Source organism: Lemur catta, chromosome 3 (assembly GCF_020740605.2).
Source record: "Lemur catta isolate mLemCat1 chromosome 3, mLemCat1.pri, whole genome shotgun sequence".
Lineage (NCBI taxonomy): Eukaryota > Metazoa > Chordata > Mammalia > Primates > Lemuridae > Lemur > Lemur catta.
In genome coordinates, this window is record NC_059130.1 from 110575917 (window position 1) to 110598329 (window position 22413).

Here is a 22413-nt window from a genome sequence, read left to right on the forward strand (position 1 = left end):
GAATGTGTTTTAGTGCAGAATGAGCAGTAATTTGTATTAAGTGCTGTTTAGAGGTTGAATAAGGTGGAGACAAAGAAGTGACCATAGAAGTTGGCAGTGTTGAGTCCTTTGGCCCTGATGAACAGTTTCAGTGGGTTATTGAGGACAGAAGAAGCTGATTGGAGTGAACTGAGAGAATGAGAGGCAAGAAAATGAAGATGAATATAGAGAAATCTTTGAAAGAGGTATTGCTGCAAAGAGGAGCAGAGACATTGGAGCTTCAAGCCAGGAGGAGGTGTGAGATCAACGGAGTGTTTTTTCTTTTTGGTTTTCTGCTTGTTTTGTTTTTTAAGATGGGAAAGTCTAGAATCTTGCTTTTCAAATGTGATCTCTGAATCACCCTGTGAACCTGCTAGAAATACAGAATCCCAGGCTCTACCCCAGACCTGCTGAATCAGAATCTTCATTTTAATGAGATCCCTAGCTGATTTGTATGCACCTTAAAGTTTGAGAAGTGTTAGTCTAGAGGAGGGCTTCTCAAGCTATCTGTGGTGCAGGACTAATTAATTTTTTTCCTAATCTCTCAAGGGACCTACATGTCGTACTACAATGTATGATTTGTACATGCTCCGCATGTGACTCACTATGTGAGTTCATCAGTACCCTTACTAGTCCAGACCCTGTTTGAGAAGGGTCCACTTATGATGTGCTTGGATGTTGCATCAGTGTCAGCTTGCTACACAAACGACTCAATTCTTACTATAAATTCCTGTAATTACAATGGTAACAGTTTGTGAGCCAGTCCTGTTTTGTGGACTACACTTTGAATAACACTCTTCTAGAGCATGTTTGTATGCTGACAGGCACAAGCCTATAAGAAAAGAAAAGTAATGACGTAAGAGAGTGTGTGGGAATAATGCATATGAAGATGAGAGGGAACTGGATTCATAGTAGATACAAAAAATTGTACTTTATATACAAACAAAGATTCTTTATTGTAACTCTAGGGAAAGCAGAATGCTGGCATGTTGTTAGGTTTAGAGGTAGGAAGATGAGGGTCTGAATGTTACTTCCTGGTGATAAAGTCATCAGCTGATGGGGGCTGGATGTTATTGAGGGAGAGAAAGATGTGGAGAGTCATTTTGGAGAGTGGGAAAGTGAACTTACTAGGGGAAAAGTAACAGGATTGCCGTCAGCATCAAGGGAACTGTTTGAAATTTATGGTGATAAATTTAAAATGATACCAGTCAGTGTGGTTGTTTTCTCTAGTGGCACTTAGCTGCTTTGATGTAGGACTAGAGAGGTTGCTAGTTTGGTTTAACTAGGATTGAGATTTTGAGTATGAAGGGAGGGGCAAGTGAATTAAAGGTATTTGCAAGGGACTGATTATGAGGGAAGTGAGAACATGAAAGGGCACGTGTAATTCAGTTAAATTATTTGTCTTCACATGTATAAGATAGGAATAAAAGTGTCTCACAGGGTTGTTATAAGAATTAAATTTATTCATTTAAAGTACTTAGAACAGTGTCTGGTGGTATATAGTATGTGTCTGTTATTGTTAGCTATTACTACCCTCATCTCTCCTGGACTATAGAACTATCCTCCTACCTGGCATCATTCTCACCTCCTTCCCTCTGTTATCCATACTGAAGCCAAAGTGATCTTTTTGAAATATATGCATCTGACCCTTATTTAACACTTAAATGACTTCCTATAGGTCTTTGAATAAAGACCCAAATCCATAATTTGGCCTCAAAGGGTCTGCATAGTGTGGCTCTCTTCATACCTCTCCGGCTTCATCTTATCTCATGCTTCTACTGGTTCTTCATTCTTTGGGCACACACATCCATTTTTAGTTCCTCAAACTTACCATGCTCCATCATCTACTTGGAGCATTCTCACTAAGGGAGCCTTCCTAGACCTCCCTCAGTGAGTCTATTTCTATGTAATTATGTTTTATATAATTTATATTTAATAATATTTTTAATCAGTATTTTTTTGTTATACTAAAATGCCACGAAGATAGGCATTTTAGTCTGTTTCTACTCACTGTTTTATCCTCAGTGCTTATCACAGAGCTTGATGCCCCCCTATAAGTAGTCAATATTTGAATGAATAAATGAATGAGTGAAAGAATGAACAAATAAACTACTCACCAACTTCATGTAGAATTTGTGATGTTTGGCCTGTGGATCAGGACTGGCTTTCCTAAGGGTAAGATTCATCGTTCTAACTGGATCAGGACTGGCTTTCATAAGGGTAAGATTTGAGCGATAACTCCTTAGAGAGGAAGTGTAATGGTGAGGAGAAAGCAAAATTTTGAGCAGAAATACCTGGCTGAGAATCTGCTTTACCATTTATCAGTTATGTGACTTTGAGCCTTTGTTTCTTCCTCATTTATAAAATAAACATAATGGTGTTTATATGATTAGGGTTACCATGAAGATTAAATTAGGTAATGAAAGCTCTTTGGTTTTTTCCTCCTTAGGATAATTGTTGTGACTTGCTGTTTAACTACATTTGCCATAACTGCTGTAATCCTTGTGGCCCCTTGATATCCTAATCACAGACTTCTAGAGGTTAAAGGGACCCAACATGTTCTTCTGATTTGGCCAACTTAAAGCAGGCGAATGATTTTAGACCTTTGGTTCTATTGCTAAACCTCACAAACATGGACAAAGAAGCCTAGTCTCAGTTATAGACCACTTGTTAGAAAAGGAAACAGCAAAGCCCAGTGCTGGTTCTTTGAATGCCAGCTTTCAAATTTTAAATGTCTTTCTGTTTAAACATTTTCACTTTTTTCTTTTTGGGACAGGGTCTCACTTTGTCACCCAGGCTGGAGTGCAGTGGCGCTCTCCTAGCTCACTGCAGCCTCGGATTCCTGGGCTCAAGTGATTCCTCTTGCCTCAGCCTTGTAAATAACTGGAACTACTGGCATGCACCACCACACCCAGCTAATTAAAAAAAAAATTTTTTTTTTTTGTAGAGATGGGATCTATTTATGTTGTCCAGGCTGGTCTCAAACTCTTGGCCTCAAGCAATCCTCCCTCCTCAGCCCCTCAAAGTGCTGGGATTACAGACATGAGCCACCATGCCTGGCAGAAAATTTTCACTTAAAAAATTTGTTTTCAATTTCTCTTCTGAGATTTACTGTTTTTTCCTTCATTTTGAGCACATATATTTATTATTATTATTATTTTACCTCATTGAGCTTCGTTATAATAGCTGCCTTAATATCCTTGCCTGATAATTTCAAAATCTGGGTTATCTTGATGTTGTCCTCTAATGAGTGTCTATTTCCTTGCAAATAGGTTTACTTTTTATAGTTCTTTATGTAATTTGGAATTGTATTCTGCACACTGTGTGTGATATGTTATAGAGACTCTGGTTTCAGTTGATGTTTTTAATTTAGCAGGCAGTTAACTCAGACTTAAAACCGCAAACTGTCGCACCTGCAGTGGGTGGCATTTCAAATCTCACTTCCAGTTCTTTTTTCCTTAGCTGAGGTCTCTGGGTTCTGCCCTGTGCTTGCATGGTTCAGGATTCAGCCAGAGACGTGGGCAGAATTTATACATAGAACCTGAGACTCTCTTTCTCTGGCTGTCTTCCTTCTTTCTTCTCATTATCTGTGGCTGCCCTGGGTTCTGTCTTTTCAGGACAGAAGGCCTAGGATTTGGGGGTTTTTTTTGTCTTTGTTTTTTTTTTTTTTTTTTTTTTTTGATACAGGGTCTTGTTCTGTTGCCTGGGCTAGAGTGCAGTGGCATCATCACAGCTCACTACAACCTCAGACTCTTGGGCTTAGGCAATTCTCCTGTCTCAGCCTCCCAAGTAGCTGGGACTACAGGTGTGCCTTGACCACACCTGGGTAATTTTTTCTATTTTGGTAGACATGGGGTCTCAGGGTCTCTCTCTTGCTCAGGCTGGTCTCGAACTCCTGGCCTCAGGCAATCCTTCCACCTTGGCCTCCCAAAGTGCTAGTTAGGATTACAGGCATGAGCCACTGTGCCTGCCCAGGTTTGTTTTTTAATTGGAACTCTAGCTGGACCACCCTCAGGCCAGAGCTTTAAAAATGGGGAATTCATCCCATGCCAGTCCCTTCTTTTACTTTTCAACTTCTCTTCAAAATCTGTCAGCCTTTGTTCACTTCAGAAGGTTGCTTTTTGTATTTTATTCAGAGTTTATAGTTGTTATGTGTGGGAGGGTCATACTGGAAGCAGAATTCCCTACTAGCATTTTTATCCATTATCAAAGTGTTTTGGGAATAAAGGGACTCAACCACGTTCACTTTAATTTGTTTTGTAACCTTAGGCAAGTCTTTCTTCCTCTCTGGAACTTACTTGCTCCTGGAAAATGAGATGGTTGGACTCTTCATGATCTGTAAGGGTCCTTTAATCTCTGCTTCTAGACAGACAGACATGTACACACACATACTATCACCACTTTCATCACCAAGGGTAACAACAAGAGAGCTGGGCACAGTGGCTCACGTAGGTAATCCTAGCACTGTGGGAGGCTGAGGCAGGAGGATTGCTTGAGCTCAGGAGTTCAAGACCAGCTTGAGCAACAATGAGACCTCATGCCTACCAAAAATTAGCCAGGGGGTGATGCGGCACACCTGTAGTCCCAGATACTTAGGAGGCTGAGACAGGAAGATTACTTGAGCCCAGGCATTTGAGGTTGCAGTGAGCTAAGATGATGCCACTGCACTATAGCCAGGGTGTCAAAGCTAGACTCTGCCAATCAATCAATCAATATATACATACAAACAAACAAACACAAGAGGGAAGTGATGAGGGTAGGTCCGTCATGGTGGAAAGCTCTGGGAAGGGGCAGCACTAAAGAGTTTGAGGATGTTTACAGACATCCTCTTGTTTCTGGGGACGGTGACAGCACACTGAGGATGCAAGAAGTAAATGACATTCGGAAGCAATGCTGCTTGCTTCTACCCCTTAGAAATAGGAGAGTATGTAGACAGTTGAAAACAAATCAGGATCATCTGGAGTTCCTGTTTGTTTGACTTTTGGCAGTGCATTCCATCCTGTTTTGAAGAGAAAAGCCCCCTGAGTCTTAGTAACATCTCAGCAAATTTGGCAGTAAGTGGTGGGTGCTGGGGCAGAAGCTTTCAGCAGGGGTGCTGCTGTCGCTGTTAGGGCTACAGAGACCTTAGTGGAGATAAACTAGATTTATATGGCCATTTCTTAGAGTTCAGAATTTTCATGTGGGAGAGGTTTTAGGCTAAGCAGAGGAAGGGGTGTGTGTGTGTGTGTGTGTGTGTGTGTGTGTGTGTGTGTGTGTGTGTGTGTGTGTGTGTGTGAGAGGCGGGTGGGGAGGGGGAAGGAGACAGGTGGTGGGGGGGCAGAACAGGTCTGTGGGCCTGTCCTGAAGCTATTTGAATAGCAACCACACTTATTTTACTTCCATTGATTCTTTTTAAAAAATGGGTGGAAGGGGAGCTAAGCCTTCCCCAGTACCCACCTAAGCCATCCCTTGGGTGCTGTCCCTGGTATAGATCTTTTTTTATATTAATACTTCTTTTCTAGCTATTTTATTGCTTATCAATAATTCTTTTCTTTTTAGCTCTTATTGGCTTAGGATTTAGTTACTCCTATTGCCCTTATCTTTTAAGCTATTAAAAAATCTATCATTTTATTTTTTTCTTCTTCTAAATTCTAGCCTTCTAGCTCTCTGGGAGGATAAAGGCAGAGATGGAGTCCAGTGTGTGTGTGTAAATCAGATTAAAGGGACCAATGGTCTTAGAAGGATTTTATAAGGTGATCTGTGGAGATTTTTAATGAAAGGTGGGGGATAATTTGAATGTAAGAACATGTACGAAAGCTTTAGGTTTACCACTAGTTTGAACCACACTTATTTTAATTCCATTGATTCTTTTTTAAAAATGGGTGGAGGGGGGAGCTAAGGCTTCCCCCATACCCACCTAAGCCATCTCTTGGATGTTGTCACTGGTGTAGATCCTTTTTTATATTAATACTTCTTTGTTTCAAAGGTAGCTTGAAGCTACCTTTCCATTCTTCCTTAAGACTAGGATACATAGGAAGTTTGACCCAGATCTTCCATGTCTAGTAACTCTTATCTAATTTTAGGGGTGAGATTCAATGGGATAGTAGGCTTTTCAATTCTCCTGTAGAAGGCTGCTTGTTACAAAACTGTAGGGTAAGTTTGCAGACAGAGAAGCTCTATTTTTAGTTCTAATTGATACTGGGTGGTTCAGGGTTCTTTTAAGGCCCAAGTCTAGAAGGCAATAAAGTGAGTCAGCATGGCGAAGGGCATCTTGTAATCAGACTTTGGTTTAAATCCAAGCTGTGAGACCTTGGACAAGTCACTTCTTGAAACTTGGATTCTTCATCTGTGAGGTGGAGATAACATTATTGTGTTATTGTCTCATATAAAACATAAAGCATAGTGATTGGCGTATGGTAGATACTGTGCAGATGTTTGTTTTTTCTTACCCATCTTCCAGAACATCTTATTTTTAGTAGAATCCCAGCTTCACCCCTAAATAATGGTGTGACTCACCCTTTCCAAGCTTGAGTTTCCTTCCTTAACACAAGGGCATTTAACAAAAAGTTGAACATCCCTTATCTGAAATGCTTGGGACCATAAGTATTTCAGATTTCAGAGTTTTTTACAATTTTGAAATATTTGCCTATACATAATGAGATATCTTGGGGATGGGATCCAAGTCTAAATATGAAATTCATTTTATATACATCTTATACACATAGCACGAAGGTAATTTTATTTCTTTGATGAATAAACTGAGTATTGTACCTGCATTTTGACTGCAACTCATTACATGAGTTCAGGTGTAAACTTTTCTACTTGTGGCATCATGTTGGCACTCAAAATGTTTTGGATTTTGGAGCATTTTGGATTTCCGATTTTCGGATTAGGGATACTCAACCTGTAGTTGACTTTTGAGATGCTTCCTAGCTGTAAGGTCATATAAATTTTTAGACCGTTGGGGAATGTATAGGTATGTTAATTTAAGTAAAGACAGTGTAGTCTACCCTAGAACCATATCACCTGATAGGAAAGGGGAAGTCTTTTAGAGCCAGACTCTTTCTCATCTCTCCTGAGACATAGCCAGCTTCCTTCAGAGTCAAGATCCAGACTCAGATCTTACCTTTTCTCTTTTCTGACGCTGCACTGTATATGAAAGTCTTTGGGACAGGCCTTTGGGTCAGCTCAGTCTTGGTGTGATTCGTGCTTATCTCTAACTTTCTGTTGATATTCTATCCAGATCACGAGGCAACTGCCATTGAAAGATATTGAGTGACTGTTTCCAAGACAGCAAGCATAAGGGAAGCTGCCAGAAGTATTGACCGAAGTTTAAATTACCTAAATGGTAAGTATGTTGTATAGTGAAACCTGGGCATACCAATAGAATTGGATGGTTTCTGAAGCCTCTACAATTTTTCTACCACTGCAAGGGAGGGAACAAAGTCAGTATTTGTTGATGGCCTGTTATGAACTAAATACTATGCTAAGTACTTTACATATTTTCTCCTTTAATCAACCATTCAACCTAATGAGGGTAAAAATCCTTGTAGGAAGTCGACAACCTGAAGAAGTAGGCTTAGCTATCATTTATTGAATATTTACTCTATGTCAGGCACAGTCCTGTTTGACATATGTTATCTCCCTTGATATTTGCGCCAACCTTGTGAGGTAAGTGTTGTTATCATCGTCGCAAGGAAATGAGGTTAAATAACTTTGCAAAGTTCACACAGGTAGTTAACGGTAGAACTAAGTTTCAAACCTGGGTTATTTTCATTACACTATAATGTTTCTCTTTTGAGAAAGTTACTTTTTGTTGAGGCAGTGACTGATTTAACCCTTAAAATACAAAGCAAAATAATCAAAAAACATTTTGATCAACAACCAGCTCCTTTTCCTAGCCCTTTCTGGATTTTGTATGCTAATATTTTATTGGCTGTTGTTGGCTAAGGCAAAGGAGAGCACTAATGAAATAGAAGAGGGAAGTGAGAACTCAGTGAGTGGCCAGGAGACCTAGTGGTCTTGGTTGCCACTGGTAGCTGCATAATAGTTAGAGAAAGGTTCTCTGGGGAAGTAGAGCAATACAGGCAGCTCAGAATGAGTCTAGTCATAGGAATGACTGGGCCTATGAAAGGAATCTTAATAAGACCTCTCATTCTTATGTCTACTCTTCGTAGGAAATGGGTGTAGTTAGAGATAAAACAGAACTCTCCTTGAAGGAGTGGGAAACTTCAAGGCAAACCCTTGCCTTGTTAATTGGCTCAGGCTTCTTGTCCTATCCTTTCCCTGGAGCACTTTTCCTACCTCAAGGAACTGGGTTATGAAATTAATTTCTGGTTGGGTGAGTGACACCCAGTATTTGGTCTCTTTTTATTGAAGCACTAGTGTTTTCTAATATACTTGGTGAAATTTGGGGGAAAATAATCATTTTCATCAATAAAAGTTATTACACATACTTATTATACACAGAATATTTTGCTCTATACTGGGGCTGATGTTCAGATGACAGAAATTGGCCACTCACTACATGCCTAGCACAATTCTTGGAGCTAAGTATATAGTATTAAACAAAAATAGAAAAAGTCTTTGCTCTAAGGATTATATTCTAATGGGTAAAAACAGATAAAAATGAATAACTAGATACGAGTAAACAAATAAACAAACAGGCAAATAGATAAATAACATCCACTAGGTGATAGATGTCAAGAAGAAAAAAAAGTAGGGTAAAGTGACAGAGAATGATGAGGAGCTAAGGGATTGTTCCTTTATATTAATATAAAGTGATCAGGGGAAGCATCTGATGAGGTGATATTTTAAGCTAAGATCTAAAAGAAGTGAGGAATCCAGCCAGGGAGATATCTGCACCATTGCACCATACTGCCTGCAAAAGAAGTAAGAATTAAACCCCATATTTAGGTTATTAAAAATTAGATTTAACAGTTTATTTGGAAAAAAAATCAGTATGAACCTACAGATTGGTAATGTGGCTACCAGATTAGTTCATGACATCTTAGACTTCATTATTAAAACTAGGTAGACCAGGTCATCTTTCAAATCTACCTCTAACCCTCTACCCCTGGTTCAAGCCCTTTTCCCATCTCCTGCCTTGACTCATAGCATCCTAGTTTATCCTGTTACAATGGTCTTTTAAAAACTGCAGTTCTGATTGTACTATTCGCTTGCTTAAATCCCTTTGTCCAATACACATTGCAAATTTGCTTCCCATATCCACCTTGGCAGGCATGTCATGTGTGTTTTGGAGGGTCTGCACAGTGGTGTTCTTTTTATTTCTTCTTCTTTTTTAAAAAAATTTGAATTAGTTGGCTACATTTAAGAGATTTCATGTAAAAGTGTGGCATAGTCTTACCTCTTAGGCACAGTCCTATCAGGTCCCTGTAACTCATTTACATTATTGGTGTGATCTCTTTGGCATTTACTTTTGCAAACTTTGGCATAAAGGCTAAGTATCTTTCCTAGAATGTAGTGCCCAAACCTGAAAACAGTCTCCTTGATGTAGTTTGGCCAATACACAATACAATAAAAGTATTACCTTCATCTATTTACCAAACATTTGTAAGGTTCTCCACCTTGCCCTGTCACTATATTCAGTGCGCAGGACAGAAAAATGAAGATAACACAGTCCCTGCTCGCAGAGCTCAGAGCTCAGTACAGGATCACAAATACAAAAATAAGTATCATGGGTACAGTGATAGAAGCATCTACAAAACTTAATACGGTGCATTTTATTGGTGGGGGTGGGGCAGGGGACAGTTTGAAAAGGCTTCATAGAACGGATGATGTATTAAAATATATTTACCATTAGAATGGCACAGGGGAGGCTTGGAAGGAAGGGGAGAAGAGAGATAAGGGAATTATTAATGTTCTTCAAACAGTACAACCTCAGCCTCTGCATTTGCTTTGAGATTTCAGGGGCCTCAAATCTACCACTCAAACCTTAATAGTTACTTACCCTATTCTTCCCCTTGTGCTTCTCATGGCAGCCATGCTGAATTACTTAAAATTCCCAAAATGCAGTATTGTTTTATTTTCTTGCCTTTCTCTCCCTCCCTCCCTTCCAATAGACAATTATTTTATATCCTTTATGTACTAGACACTGTTCAAGGTGCTGGGGATACAGCAGGAAAAAACAACTACAAATTCAAACAACATGTTTCTGACCTCATGGATCTTATATTCTGGTAAAAAGAGTCAGACGTGAACAATTTCTCAAGTAATCTGGTGGTTAAATGTGCCCAGAAGAAAAATAAGTAGAGTATTTTACTTTAGAGCTGTACAAAGATGGAATGAATTACCTTGGGAGGAAGTGAATATTGTTCCTGTCATTAGAAGTGTTTGAACAGGAGCTGAATGACTACTTGCTAGATAACTTTTGCATTGAGTGGGAGGTTGAATCAGATGATCTCTACTTCCTTTCCAACCGGAAGAATCTCTATATGCTAGCTTGGCTACTAACCCTGAGTCTGTATATCCAAAATACATGAATTTGTGATTCTAGGAAAAATTATTTAAGCCCAGCAACTAAATAGAAACACTCAAGAAATGGTGGTGACATGTGGACAGTCTAAAGTTTTAAGACTGGTAACTAGAAGTGGTCAGGAGGAAGCTGCTTAAAAATAGCTCTTCCATTTTTCTTTAGATCCGGCGTTGGCAAACTCTGGCCCACAGATAAGCCCACTGCCTGTTTTTGCAAATAAAGTTTAATTGCAACACAGCCATGTTCATTTGCTTGTGTACAGGATTATATATGGCTGCTTCACACTGCAATGTCAGAGTTGAGTAGATGGAACAGAGACCTTCCTATAGGTCCTACAAAGCCTAAAATACTTAGTATCAAGCTAAATTATATACTTATGTGTATACTATCAAACTTTAAAGAAAAAGTTTGCTGACCCCTCTTTAAATGACTGTTGGGAACAGGAAGTGAATCATGGCAGCTGTGTTGGGAGAAGGGGCAGGGCAGGCCTGATTATGTTCTATTTCAGACCTTCCTGATCTGCTAGGACAGGAAGAAGAGCCACCCTCCAAAATGCTGGATAGGGTCACTTGGAACTGGGTTCAGGAACTTTAACAGAAAGGAACCCTGAATGAGAGACAATTGATGCTGTATCTTTCTAATACGAACTGGGACTGAGCTAGACACTGATGTGGGACAAGTTGGCATTAAAAGATGGGACTATCCTTCCCTCTTTTTACTTCCCTGATTTTCTAAGGTTTAATATAAACAATTTCCTTCCCAAACCCCACCTTCAGGCACAATTAATCACTTTGTGCTTCAGTGCACATGCATGGTGGTAAAATGTGCTAAGAAAAAAAAAAAGCAGGGTGAGAAGACAAGGGAGCAAAAGGGTCGGTGCTATGTTATGTAAGATGGTCAGGGAAGGCTTCTTTATCATTGGTTTATTGGTTACATCTGTCTGATCACTTAAAGGCAAGGGTCAGATATTCTACTTATCTTGGCAAAATGCTGAGTATGTCACAGATGTTCCATAAATGTCTACTAAAGAAATGAGTTTTGCCTCATGAAACATACTTAACAGAGTGAGGGAGGAACTAGGAAGAGAGGCATCTATCCTTTCCGTTTTCAGATGATTGGGGAGGTAGCAAACCATTTCTTTCTCTGGCTATGCTTAGGGCCTAAAAGGTCAGAGATAAGTGACATCCTAACCCCGTTTCCAGTCCATATCCTTGCTTACCATGGGTAAAAGGGATGATCTTAGTGAATCACTATTTTTAGGAGGATTCTGCCTGGTAAAACTTTTCAAAGTGTTTCTGCTGACTTTATTGCATAGTGTTGCTATAAGGTAGGTTGGGATGACGTTCTTTTATTTTTTCAGAGGAAGTAACTGAGGCACAGAGAACATCAGGAATGAGGCCAGACAGTGTAGTATTTTTAAAAGAATATGAACTTTGGAACTAGACCTGGATTCACTATCTGACTATCCTTCTTACTAGCTGTGTCAGCCCGGGCAAGTTTTAGGGTCCTTGGTCCATAAGGTTATTTTGAAGGTTGAATAGAATAATAGTAGTAGCTACTGTTTGTTGTGACTTATGTGCAAGGCACTATGCTAAGCACTTTACATGCTGAGGATTATTATGTTATCTTTGTATGGATGAGAAAACCTCACAGAAGTAGTTTGTTTAAGAACATATAAAGTAAACGGTGGATCTGGGATTCCTGGAGAAAGCATGTATATAAGGTACTTAATATATTGCCTGGAGTATAGCAGTGCTCAATTTGTAGTTGTAAAAATTTGTTCGTTTATACTGTTTTGCCATGATTGGTTTGTGTATAGAGTGGTGCTCAGAACTCCTCACTTTGTAAAAAATGCTTAAGCGTTTATAGGGAGGTGAAGTTACACAATGGGAAGAATCCTGGATAGATAGCCGGGAGACTGAAGTCCTTGGCTTTGATAAACTGCTGAAGAAATCACAGTATTTACTTCTAAGTCTGTTTCCTCATTTTTTAAATAAGGGGATTGGGTGAGATAGGTGATTTTATTTTAAATAAAAGCTATAGAACTCTTCAATGTAGTCTTATAGGGGAAGTCCAATATGGTAAGAAGCTAAATCACTTGTTTTGGTTGACTAAGTGAGAGGAGGATCCTGGAGCTCAGCCTGCTCAAAACCTCTCCCCTGCTCTCTTTCACCTGTATGACCTCAAGGGGATTTGCTGAGTCCAGTTTGAAAACCAGAGGACTAAATGATCTTTGGCTACCTTTTGGCCTGAATTCCCATTCTAAGGAGTGGGGGAATATGCATAAGTATTTTCTGCTTCTTCTCCAACACTTGGGTCCAATAACTAGAGCTGGACAGTTTGTAAGTGATACGGTTTTTCAGTATTTATGTTCCATTTACATGGCATAGACCTGCAAGCCAGAAGGGGCATTATCCAACAGGCCATGGGAAAAGTATTGTGACTGAGACACGGTGCTAGTAGCACAGGGCTTGGGATGAGATCATTCAGAGCATTGCCACAGGACCTGATATTCTGTGCTATCTATATTCATTCTTGCCAACTGTTTCCTCTTTTGTAATCCATAATTAGGTCATTGACATTACTTTTAATGTTTTCTGTTAATGGTCAATGCCAAAGGGCTGACCAGCTATTTAATAATTAGGAGGCTCATTCAGCCATTCATTCATCAAATATTAAGCATTTGTTATGTGCTAGGCTCCCTGCTGGGTACTGAGAATACAATGGTGACTAAAAAAACAAGTTGGAGGGACAAAATGAGTAAATAAAACTTCAGTAGAGTGTGGTAAGTGCTGTGATGGGATCCCTATAGCAGACTATGAAAGCAAGAGAGAGGCCTTGATCTGGCCTGGGGTTTCAGGAAGAAGGGGCTCCAGAAGCTTCCAGAAGGACACATTGTCTAAGGTGAACATCTGAACAAATGAGGAGTCAAGCTAGTAAAGGCCCAGAGGTCAGAGAGAGTACAAAAATGTTGAGCTGATGCGTACTTTGAAGACAAGGCTGAAGAGGTAGGGTAGGCAGGGCCAGATCATGAGGGGCTCTGTATGCCATATGGGGAATTTGGACTTTATCCTGAGAGCAGCCAGGACCTTTGGAGGATTTTAAGTAGAGTAATGATGTGTAATACTTGCTTTCTCTTTATAGTTCCAGTAAGTAGTTGCTACATATTTATTGGGTTTAGCTTTTTATTCCTTGTGCTATACTGATTGATTCATATCACTCAGAGTCTTGAACTGAGCATATAAAATTGGCATTAAAAGCCAGATAAATAAAACAGTGGTATAATTCCTGGACTCTACTAATTTGGAATTATGATAATTTATAGATGGGACTGTACTAAATTTTAACATTTCCTTCTTTTTAAAAAGGGATTTAGGAAAACTGTAGTATAAGCTAGTATAAATTAGATGTGTTGAGGGAATGTTATGGTTTGAGGGTAAGCTGGGTTTTTTTTAACAGTTTTATTGAGATATAGTTTATATCATAAAGTTCATTGTTTAAAGTGTACAACTTAATGGTTTTAAGCATATTTATGAGGATATGCTGTTTTAAAGCACTTTGTAGATGCATCATGTATCATTTGTCTTCCAATAACTGCTATGCCAATACAAATCCTTTGTATCTTCTCATTTAAAATTGGTTTATGGGCCTATATTTTTAGTTCAGCACTCCTACCTCCAACCCCTGCCCCAAACCCTATGTATAAATTGGTAACGTTTTGGCTGTACCACTAGGCAAAAGGCCAAAGGCAAGAGTTTTTGAAAGGGAAAAAGTGTCTTTCTTATAAGAATATATAAACATAGGAGTTTTTTCTTTCTCTATTTTTGAGAAAAAGGAAGCATATAGGCTGGGGAACAGAGGAGAAGGGAAGGCCAAAAGAGGCAAAGACGAGAGAACAGAAAGATGTATCTGGGGAACCAGAGTGATGGACAGGGAGAAATAATCAGAGGGAGGGCAAGCTCTGAGAGGCCAAGGGAGGAAGGGGAGTTTGGTCTTTTGACACCTATAAGCCTTGGTATTTTTTAAAGAGCTGAGAGCATGGGCTCCATCTGGTGGCTCCAGGCTCATAGAGCAGCCAGTGGAAGAGCTCGTGGGTTTGGAGAGAATTGGCATTTGGCATCTCCTCAAGACCCACTTTTCAGTTGTTTTTCTTTTGCCCTGGGCTTTCTCATGGGATCATTGTCGGAGTCAATTCTTCTCTCTCAAATTGTGGTTGTTTTACCTTATGGCATAGGCTGTGTTCCTTACCACCTTTTCCTCGAGTTTTGAATCTAATATTTTCAGACTACATCACCCAATACCTTTATTGTTGCTGACGTTTACTGACACCCTGGGTCACTGCCCTTAATTTCTCAACAACTCCAGGTTCTATTTTAATGTCATTCTTTACAACACAATTCATGTTAATTTTTGGTGCTTTCAATGTATATGCCAGTGATCCTTGAAATACCTTTGCCTCTCAATTATTTCTCTCTTCTAATGATCTTGTATTCTACTTCTCACCACCCCCCACAGCATTCCTATGACTATACCTTAGTTTTGACATTATCAATAATTGTACCTCCTCCATAATTTTAATTTCCTGAAATCCCTCCCTGATTACCATCTCCTATATTTCACCTCATTTCCTCTAGTACACTGACTCCAACAATCTTTCAACCCCCATTGGAACCTTCAATTCATTGGTCATATTACATTTTCACTGTTCTTCATTTCTTTAATATTCTCTTTTCACTTTACTGAGTGAGCTTAAGTTCCCTTACTCACAACCCTTAACTCCCTTGTCCTTGCTTTGTTACACAGTATTTGCTTGCAGTGCTCCAACTCTGGCTTCTCTATAACATCATCTGTTCAGCTGAATAAGACTGGAGAAAAAGATGGAACCTTGTTCATTGGATTTGCTTTAAATCATGACCACGAATTTCAAGTGGCCCTTAATGTTGCCTGGCAATTGTTCTATATTTGCCATTCGTCTAGATGACCATTCCTGAAACCTGTAATACTTCCCCCACCCCCTCATCACTTAAAGATGATGACCTTGTTCTCTATATCAATGAGAAAGCAAAAACAATCGGAAGAGAACTTTGCTAGACTCTACCACCATACTTACCTTCCCACCTCCTGACCAACACCTGTACCCACATATTCTACCTACATGTTCTACCTTTCTGCCTATTTCCATAGGTGGACTCTCTGTGCTCGTCTCCAAAGCGGGTCGTTGTACTTATATGCTAGAGCCCCATTCTCTCTCTTCCACCCAAGAACATCCTCCAGAAGGTTTCCTCCTCTTTTTCATAACTTGTCAAAATTTTCCTTTTTCTTGGAACATATTCTGCCAATAAAACAACATACTTTGTTCCTCATCTTCAGAAAACAAAACTGTTGATATCAGCTACCTCCCCATTTCTTTGCTCTGCTTGTAAGCAGAATTCAAAAATTATCTAATATTTGCTGTCTCCAATTCATCTCCTTATTTTCTTTCTTAAACTCACTCTAGTAAAGCTTTCATGTTCATCACTTCACCAAAACTGCTCTTGGCAGGTGACTTCTGTGTTAAATTTAATGGTCTGATGTTCATCCTCATCTTACTGAATCCATCAGCTTCACTTAACACAACTGATTGCTCCTTTCTCCTTGAAACACTTTCTTTGCTAGGATTCCATGATACTGTATACTTTCTCAGTTTTCCATCTACCTTACTGACTGCTTTGTCTTCTTTGCTAGTTGGTCTAATCTCTACAAGTAAAAAAATATTGGCCACCTTGGGACTCAGACCTTTGACTTATTGTTTTCTCCATATTCATTCAGTTCCTTGGCAGACTCATCCAAATGATGACTTTATAAAACAATCTATTTTTTGTTGATGTACAGATTTCACAGAGTTATGTCTTTACCCCATATTTCTCTCCTGACCTCCATGCCTGTATATTCAGTGGCCTCTTTAATATCTCTATTTGGATGACTAATACATATCTCATAAATATGTCCCAGAATGAACGCCTGATCTTCCTTCTCCAGACTGCTCCCTCTGCAGTTATCCCCATTTGAATTGATGACAATGTCATCCTTATACAAATTTAGGCCAGCAACCTTAGAGTCATCCTTAATTCCTTTCTTTGTCTCACACTTAATGTGTAGTCCAAGAGCAAATCCTGTGGTTCTACTGTCATATGGCCAGAATTCTGACCACTTTTCACCGTCTATATTGTCACCATCCTGGTCACAACTGTCTTTTGCCTGGGTTACTCAATAGCCTCCTATTTGGTCTTCCTGTTCCCACCTTCATCCTCTGTAGTCTATTTTTAGCATAGCAGTTATATCGATCTTTATCTTATTTTTTTTAGGTCATCATATATCATTATCACCTAAAGTCCATAGCTTAAATTAAGGTTCATTCTTGATGTTGTATATCCTATGAGTTTGGAAAAATGTATAATGACATGTATCCACATTGTATACACAGTGTTTCACTGCCCTAAAAATCCTCTAATGCTTTACCTACTCATCCCTTCCTCTCCTCTTCTTCCTGGCAACTATTGATCCTTTTACCTGTCTCCATAGTTTTGCCTTTTCCAGAATGTTATATAGTTGGAATCATATAGTATGTAGGCTTTTCAGATTGGCTTCTGTCACTGATTAATGTACATGTTTTTCATGGCTTGATAGATAACTCATTTCTTTTTAGCACTAAGTAATATTTTACCGCATGTATTTACCAGTCTGCTCACCTACTAGAGGATATCGTGGTTGCTTCTAAGTTTTGGCAGTTACAAGTAAAACTACTATAAAGGTTTGCATGCAGGTGTTTGTGTGGACGTTAAGTTTTCAACTCATTTGGGTTAATATCAAGGTGTGCGAGTGATTACTAGATCATGTGGTGTAAGAGTCTGTTTAGTTTTGAAACAAACTCCTGAGCTGTCTTTCAAAGTGGTTGTACCATTTTACATTCCCACTAGCAATGAATGAGAGTTCCTGACGATGCTCCACATCCTCTCTAGCATTTGGTGTGGTCAGATTTTTAGATTTTGCCCATTCTAATAGGTATATAGTGGTATTTTGTTTTTAATTTGTCATTCTCAAATGTATAATGACATGTATCCATCATTGTATAAGGGGGTTTCACTGCCCCCAAAATACTCAATGCTTCACCTTGAGGCGTCTGTTCAAATCTTTTGCTCATTTTTTAATCAGGTTGTTTGTTTTTTTATTGTTGAGTTTTAAGAGTTCTTTGTATATTTTGGATAACAGCCTTGATATCAGATATATCTTTTACAAATATTTCCTTCCAGACTGTGGCTTATCTTCTTATTCTCTTGACAGTGTCTTTTGCAGAGGAGAAGTTTTTTTACTTAAATGACATCCAGCTTACCAATTATTTCTTTCGTGGATTATACCTTTGGTGTAGTATCTAAAAAGTTAATCACCATACCCAAGGCCATCTAGGTTTTCCCCTAAATTATCTTCTAGGAGTTTTATAGTTTTGCATTTTACATTTAGGTCTATGATTTGTTTTGATTTAATTATAATGAAGGGTTTGAAGTCTGTATCTAGATTCATTTTTTTTGCATGTGGATGTGCAGTTCCAGCTCCGTTTATTGAAAAGACTATCTGTGCTCCATTGTATTGCCTTTGTTCCTTAGTCAAAGATTAGTTGACTCTATTTATGTGGGTATAATTCTGGGCTCTCTGTTCTGTTCCATTGATCTGTTTGTCTGTTCTTTCTCCAATACCATATTGTCTTGAATATGGTAACTTTATAGCACATCTTGAAGTTGGGTAATGTCAGTCTTCTGAATTTCTTCACCTTCAGTAATGTGTTGGTTGTTCTGAATCTTTTGCCTTTCCATATAAACCTTAAAATCATTTTCTTGATATCCATGAAATAATTTGCTGGGATTTTGATTGGGATTACATTGAATCCATAGATCATGTTGGGAAGAACTGACATCTTGACAATATTGAGTCTTCCTGTTCATGAACATGGAATATCTCTCCATTTATTTAGCTCTTTGATATCTTTTATAAATGTTTTGTAGGTTCTATCATATAGATCTTGTACTTATTTTGTTAGATTTATACCCAAGTATTGAACTTTTTAGAGTGCTAATATAAATTTTTTTTTTTATTTTAATGTAAGAGGGTCTCACTCTGTTGCCCAGGCTAAAGTCCAGTGGCATGATCATAGCTCACTGTAACCTCGAACTTCTGGGCTCATGATCCTCCCACCTCAGCCTCCTGAATAGCAGGGACTGCAGGTGTGTGCCACCACAACTAGCTAATTAAAACTTTTTTGGGGGGGCAGAGATGGGGGTCTTGCTATGTTGCCCAGGCTGGTCTTCAACTCCTGACCTCAAGCAATGCTTCTGCCTCAGCCTTCCAAAGTGCTGGAATTATAGGCATGAGCCACTGAGCCTGGCCTGGCCCATGTTTTTAATTTCAAATTCCATTTGTTCATTGCTGTTTATTTATGAAAGCAATTGACTTTGTATATTAACTTTGTATCCTGCAACCTTGCTATAGTCACTCATTAGTTCCAGGTGGTTTTTTTTTAATCGATTCTTTCAGATTTTCTACATAGAAAATCACGTCATCTACAAACGAAGAGAGTTTTATTTTTTCCTTATTTTCTTGACTTATTGTATTAACTAGGACTTCCAGTACAATGTTGAAAAGAGTATGAGAAGAACATCCTTGCCTTATTCCTGATCATAGCAGGAATAGGAGTGCTTTGAGTTTCTCATTCTTCAGTATGATGTTAGCTTCTGTTGTAGATGTTCTTTATCAAGTTGAGGAAGTTCTCTTTTATTTTTAGTTTGCAGAGAGTTTTTATGATAAATGGGTGTTGGATTTTGTCAAATGCATTTTCTGCGTCTATTGATATGATCATTCGATTTTTCTTCTCTAATCTGTGCATGTGATGAATTACATTAACTGACTTTCAAATGTTGAACCAGCCTTGCATACCTGGGATAAATCACAATTGGTTGTAGTATATAATGTTTTATAAATTGTTGGATTTGATTTGCTAATATTTTCTTGAAGATTTGTACATCTATGTTCATGAGATACATTGCTCTGTAGTTTTCTTGTAATATCTTTGGTTTTGTTATTAATATTTCCCTCACAGAATGAATTAGGAAGTATTTCCTCTGCTTCTATTTTTCAGAAGAGATTGTAGAAAATTGGTATAATTTTTTTCCTTAAATGTTTGTTAGAACTCATCAGTGAACCTATCTGGGCCGTGTGCATTCTGTTTTAGGTTATTAGCTATTGATTCAATTCCCTTGGAAGATACAGGCTTATTCAGATTGTCTACTGTATGAGTTGGTAGATTGTGACTGTCAAGGAATTGGTCCATTTCATTTGGGTTATCAAGTTTGTAGACATAGGGTTGTTTATGGTATTCCTTTATTTTCTTTATAACGTCCATGTGATCTGATCTGTAGTGATGTCCCCTCTTTCATTTCTGATATTAGTAATTTATGTCTTCTCTTTTTTTCTTAGCCTGCTGATATTATTGATCTTTTCAAAGAACCTGTTGATTCTTCTCTAGTGATTTCCTGCTTTCAATTACATTGATTTCTGGTCTAATTTTTATTATTTTGTATCTTCTACTTAATTTGGGTTTAATTTGCTCTTCTTTTTCTAGTTTCCTAAGGTGGAAGCTTAGATTATTGATTTTAGATCTTCTTTCCTACTACATTTAATGCTATAAATTTCTAAGCAGTGCTTTTGTTATATCCCACAAATTTAAATAAGTTGTATTTTCATATTCATTCAGCTTAAAGTATTTTTAAGTTTCTCTTAAGATTTCTTCTTTGACCCATGTGTTATTTAGAAGTATATTGTTTAAACCCCCAAGTACTTTGGGATTTTTTTCCACCATCTTTCTGTTATTGATTTCTAGTTTAATTCCATTGTGTTCTGAGAGCAGACAGTATATGATTTCTGTTCCTTTTTTTTGCGGGGGGGGGGGACAGGGTCTTACTCTGACACCTAGGCTGAAGTGCAGGGGTGTGATCATAACGCACTGCAACCTCAAACTCCTGGGCTCAAGCAGTCCTCCTGCCTCAGTCTCCCAAGTAGCTGGGACTACAGGTGCGCACCGCCACATCTGGCATTTCTAGCTTTTGATTACAAGTGAGAGACATACAACTCTTCTTTTCACTTGAACACTAAAATGCCATTGTAGGGTTATTAATTGGCCTAATTTCAATATTGTTGTGTCTCAGGGATTAGGGAGCTTGATGAGAGGGAAAGAAACAGAGGAACAGCCTGTCGGTGAAACAGAACACACATAGCCTTTATCTATTAGTTCACCATCTTATGTGGGTGTGGTTCATGATGCCCCCAAACAATTATAATAGTAACATCACAAATCACTGATCATAGATTATAACAATATAATAATAATGAAAAAGTTTGAAATATTGTGATAATTACCAAAATATGACATAAAGACAAGAAGCAAGCACATGATGCTGGAAAAATGGTGCCAACAGATTTGCTCAACACAGGGTTTCCAGACTTTCACTCTGTAAGTAGGAAACACAGTGTGGGAGAAGCATAGTAAAAGCAAGGCACAATAAAGTGAAGCACAATAAAATGAGGTATGCCTGTATTATCATGTCTTTTGCCTTCTATTTGCCACCTACTTAAGTTTCTGCTGAGAAGTGGTTCAGTTGTTATTTCTTTATAGATTGTTGCTATGGTTTGAGTGTTTTTGTCCCCTCCGAAAGTCACAGTGAAACTGAATCACGAGTGCAACAGTCTTAAGAGGTGGGGACTTTGGGTGGTAACTAAGGATGAGCACCTTTAAAAAAGGGCTTGAGGTTGACTGGGTGCACCTGTGATCCCAGAGTGCTTTGGGAGGTAAAGGCCGGAGGATTGCTTGAGGCCAGGAATTCAAGACCAACCTGGGCAACATTAGTGAGACCTTGCCTTTTCAAAAATAAAAAATAAAAATTAGCCAGGCCTGGTGGCATGCGCCCATAGCCCAACCCACTTGGGAGGCTGAAGTGGGAGGATCACTTTAGCTCAGGAGTTTGAGGCTGCAGTGAGCTATGATTGTGCCACTGTACTCTAGCTTTGGTAACAGAGGGAGATCCTGCCTCTAAAAAATATAAAATAAAATAATAAAATGCAAAATAATAAAAATAAAATTGGCTTGAGGAACTGGGAGTGATGGCACACACTTATAGTCCCTATTAGTCCAGGAGTCTGAGGCCAGCCTAGGCAACATAGATCCCATCTCTTTAGGAGGAAAAAAAAAGGACCAGAGGGAGTGAGTTTACCCTTTTTGCTGTTCCATTCCTCCCACCTTGTGAAGACACAGTGTTGGAGGTGCTATCTTGGAAGCAGAGACTAAGGCCCTGAGACATTGAATCTGTTGGCACCTTGATCTTGTACTTCCTAGCCTCTTGAGCTATAAGGAAGTAAATTTCTGTTTATAAATAACCATCTCAGATATTTTGTTATAGCAGCACAAATGGAGTGAAATAATTTTATTTTTTCTTTTTGTTTTTATAAGATTTTCTCTTTGTGATATTTTTCTATATCCTTATGATGTGTCTTAGGTGCAGATTTAGTTTTTTCCTGTTTGGAACATTGCTTTAGGAATATGAGTTTCCATATATGTGTCAGTCCGTTTTGCATTACTATAAAAGAACACCTGAGACTGGGTAATTTATAAAGAGGTTTATTTGGCTTACAGTTCTGCAGGCTGTACAAGAAGCATCCCAACATTGTCTGCTTCTGGTGAGGGCTTCAGGGAGCTTCCAATCAAGGGTGAAGGCGAAGGGGAAAGGGAGAGCAGGAGCAGCAAGAAGGGAGGGAGGAGGTGGTGCCAGGCTCCTTTAAACAACCAGCTCTTGTGTGAACTAACAAAGTTAGAAATCACTCATTATCACCGGGAGAGCAAC

At 38.8% G+C, this 22413-nt stretch overlaps 1 protein-coding gene across 1 annotated transcript in view; it reads left to right on the forward strand.

Annotated features, from left to right (window-relative positions):
• The window catches only part of LUZP1 (leucine zipper protein 1), a 77157-nt gene that overhangs the window by 47070 nt on the left and 7674 nt on the right, over nt 1–22413 (forward strand). Inside the window, exon 2 of the mRNA XM_045546061.1 lies at nt 7241–7345. The gene's annotated coding sequence lies outside the window, so the exon portion shown is untranslated. The remainder of the gene's footprint in view (nt 1–7240; nt 7346–22413) is intronic.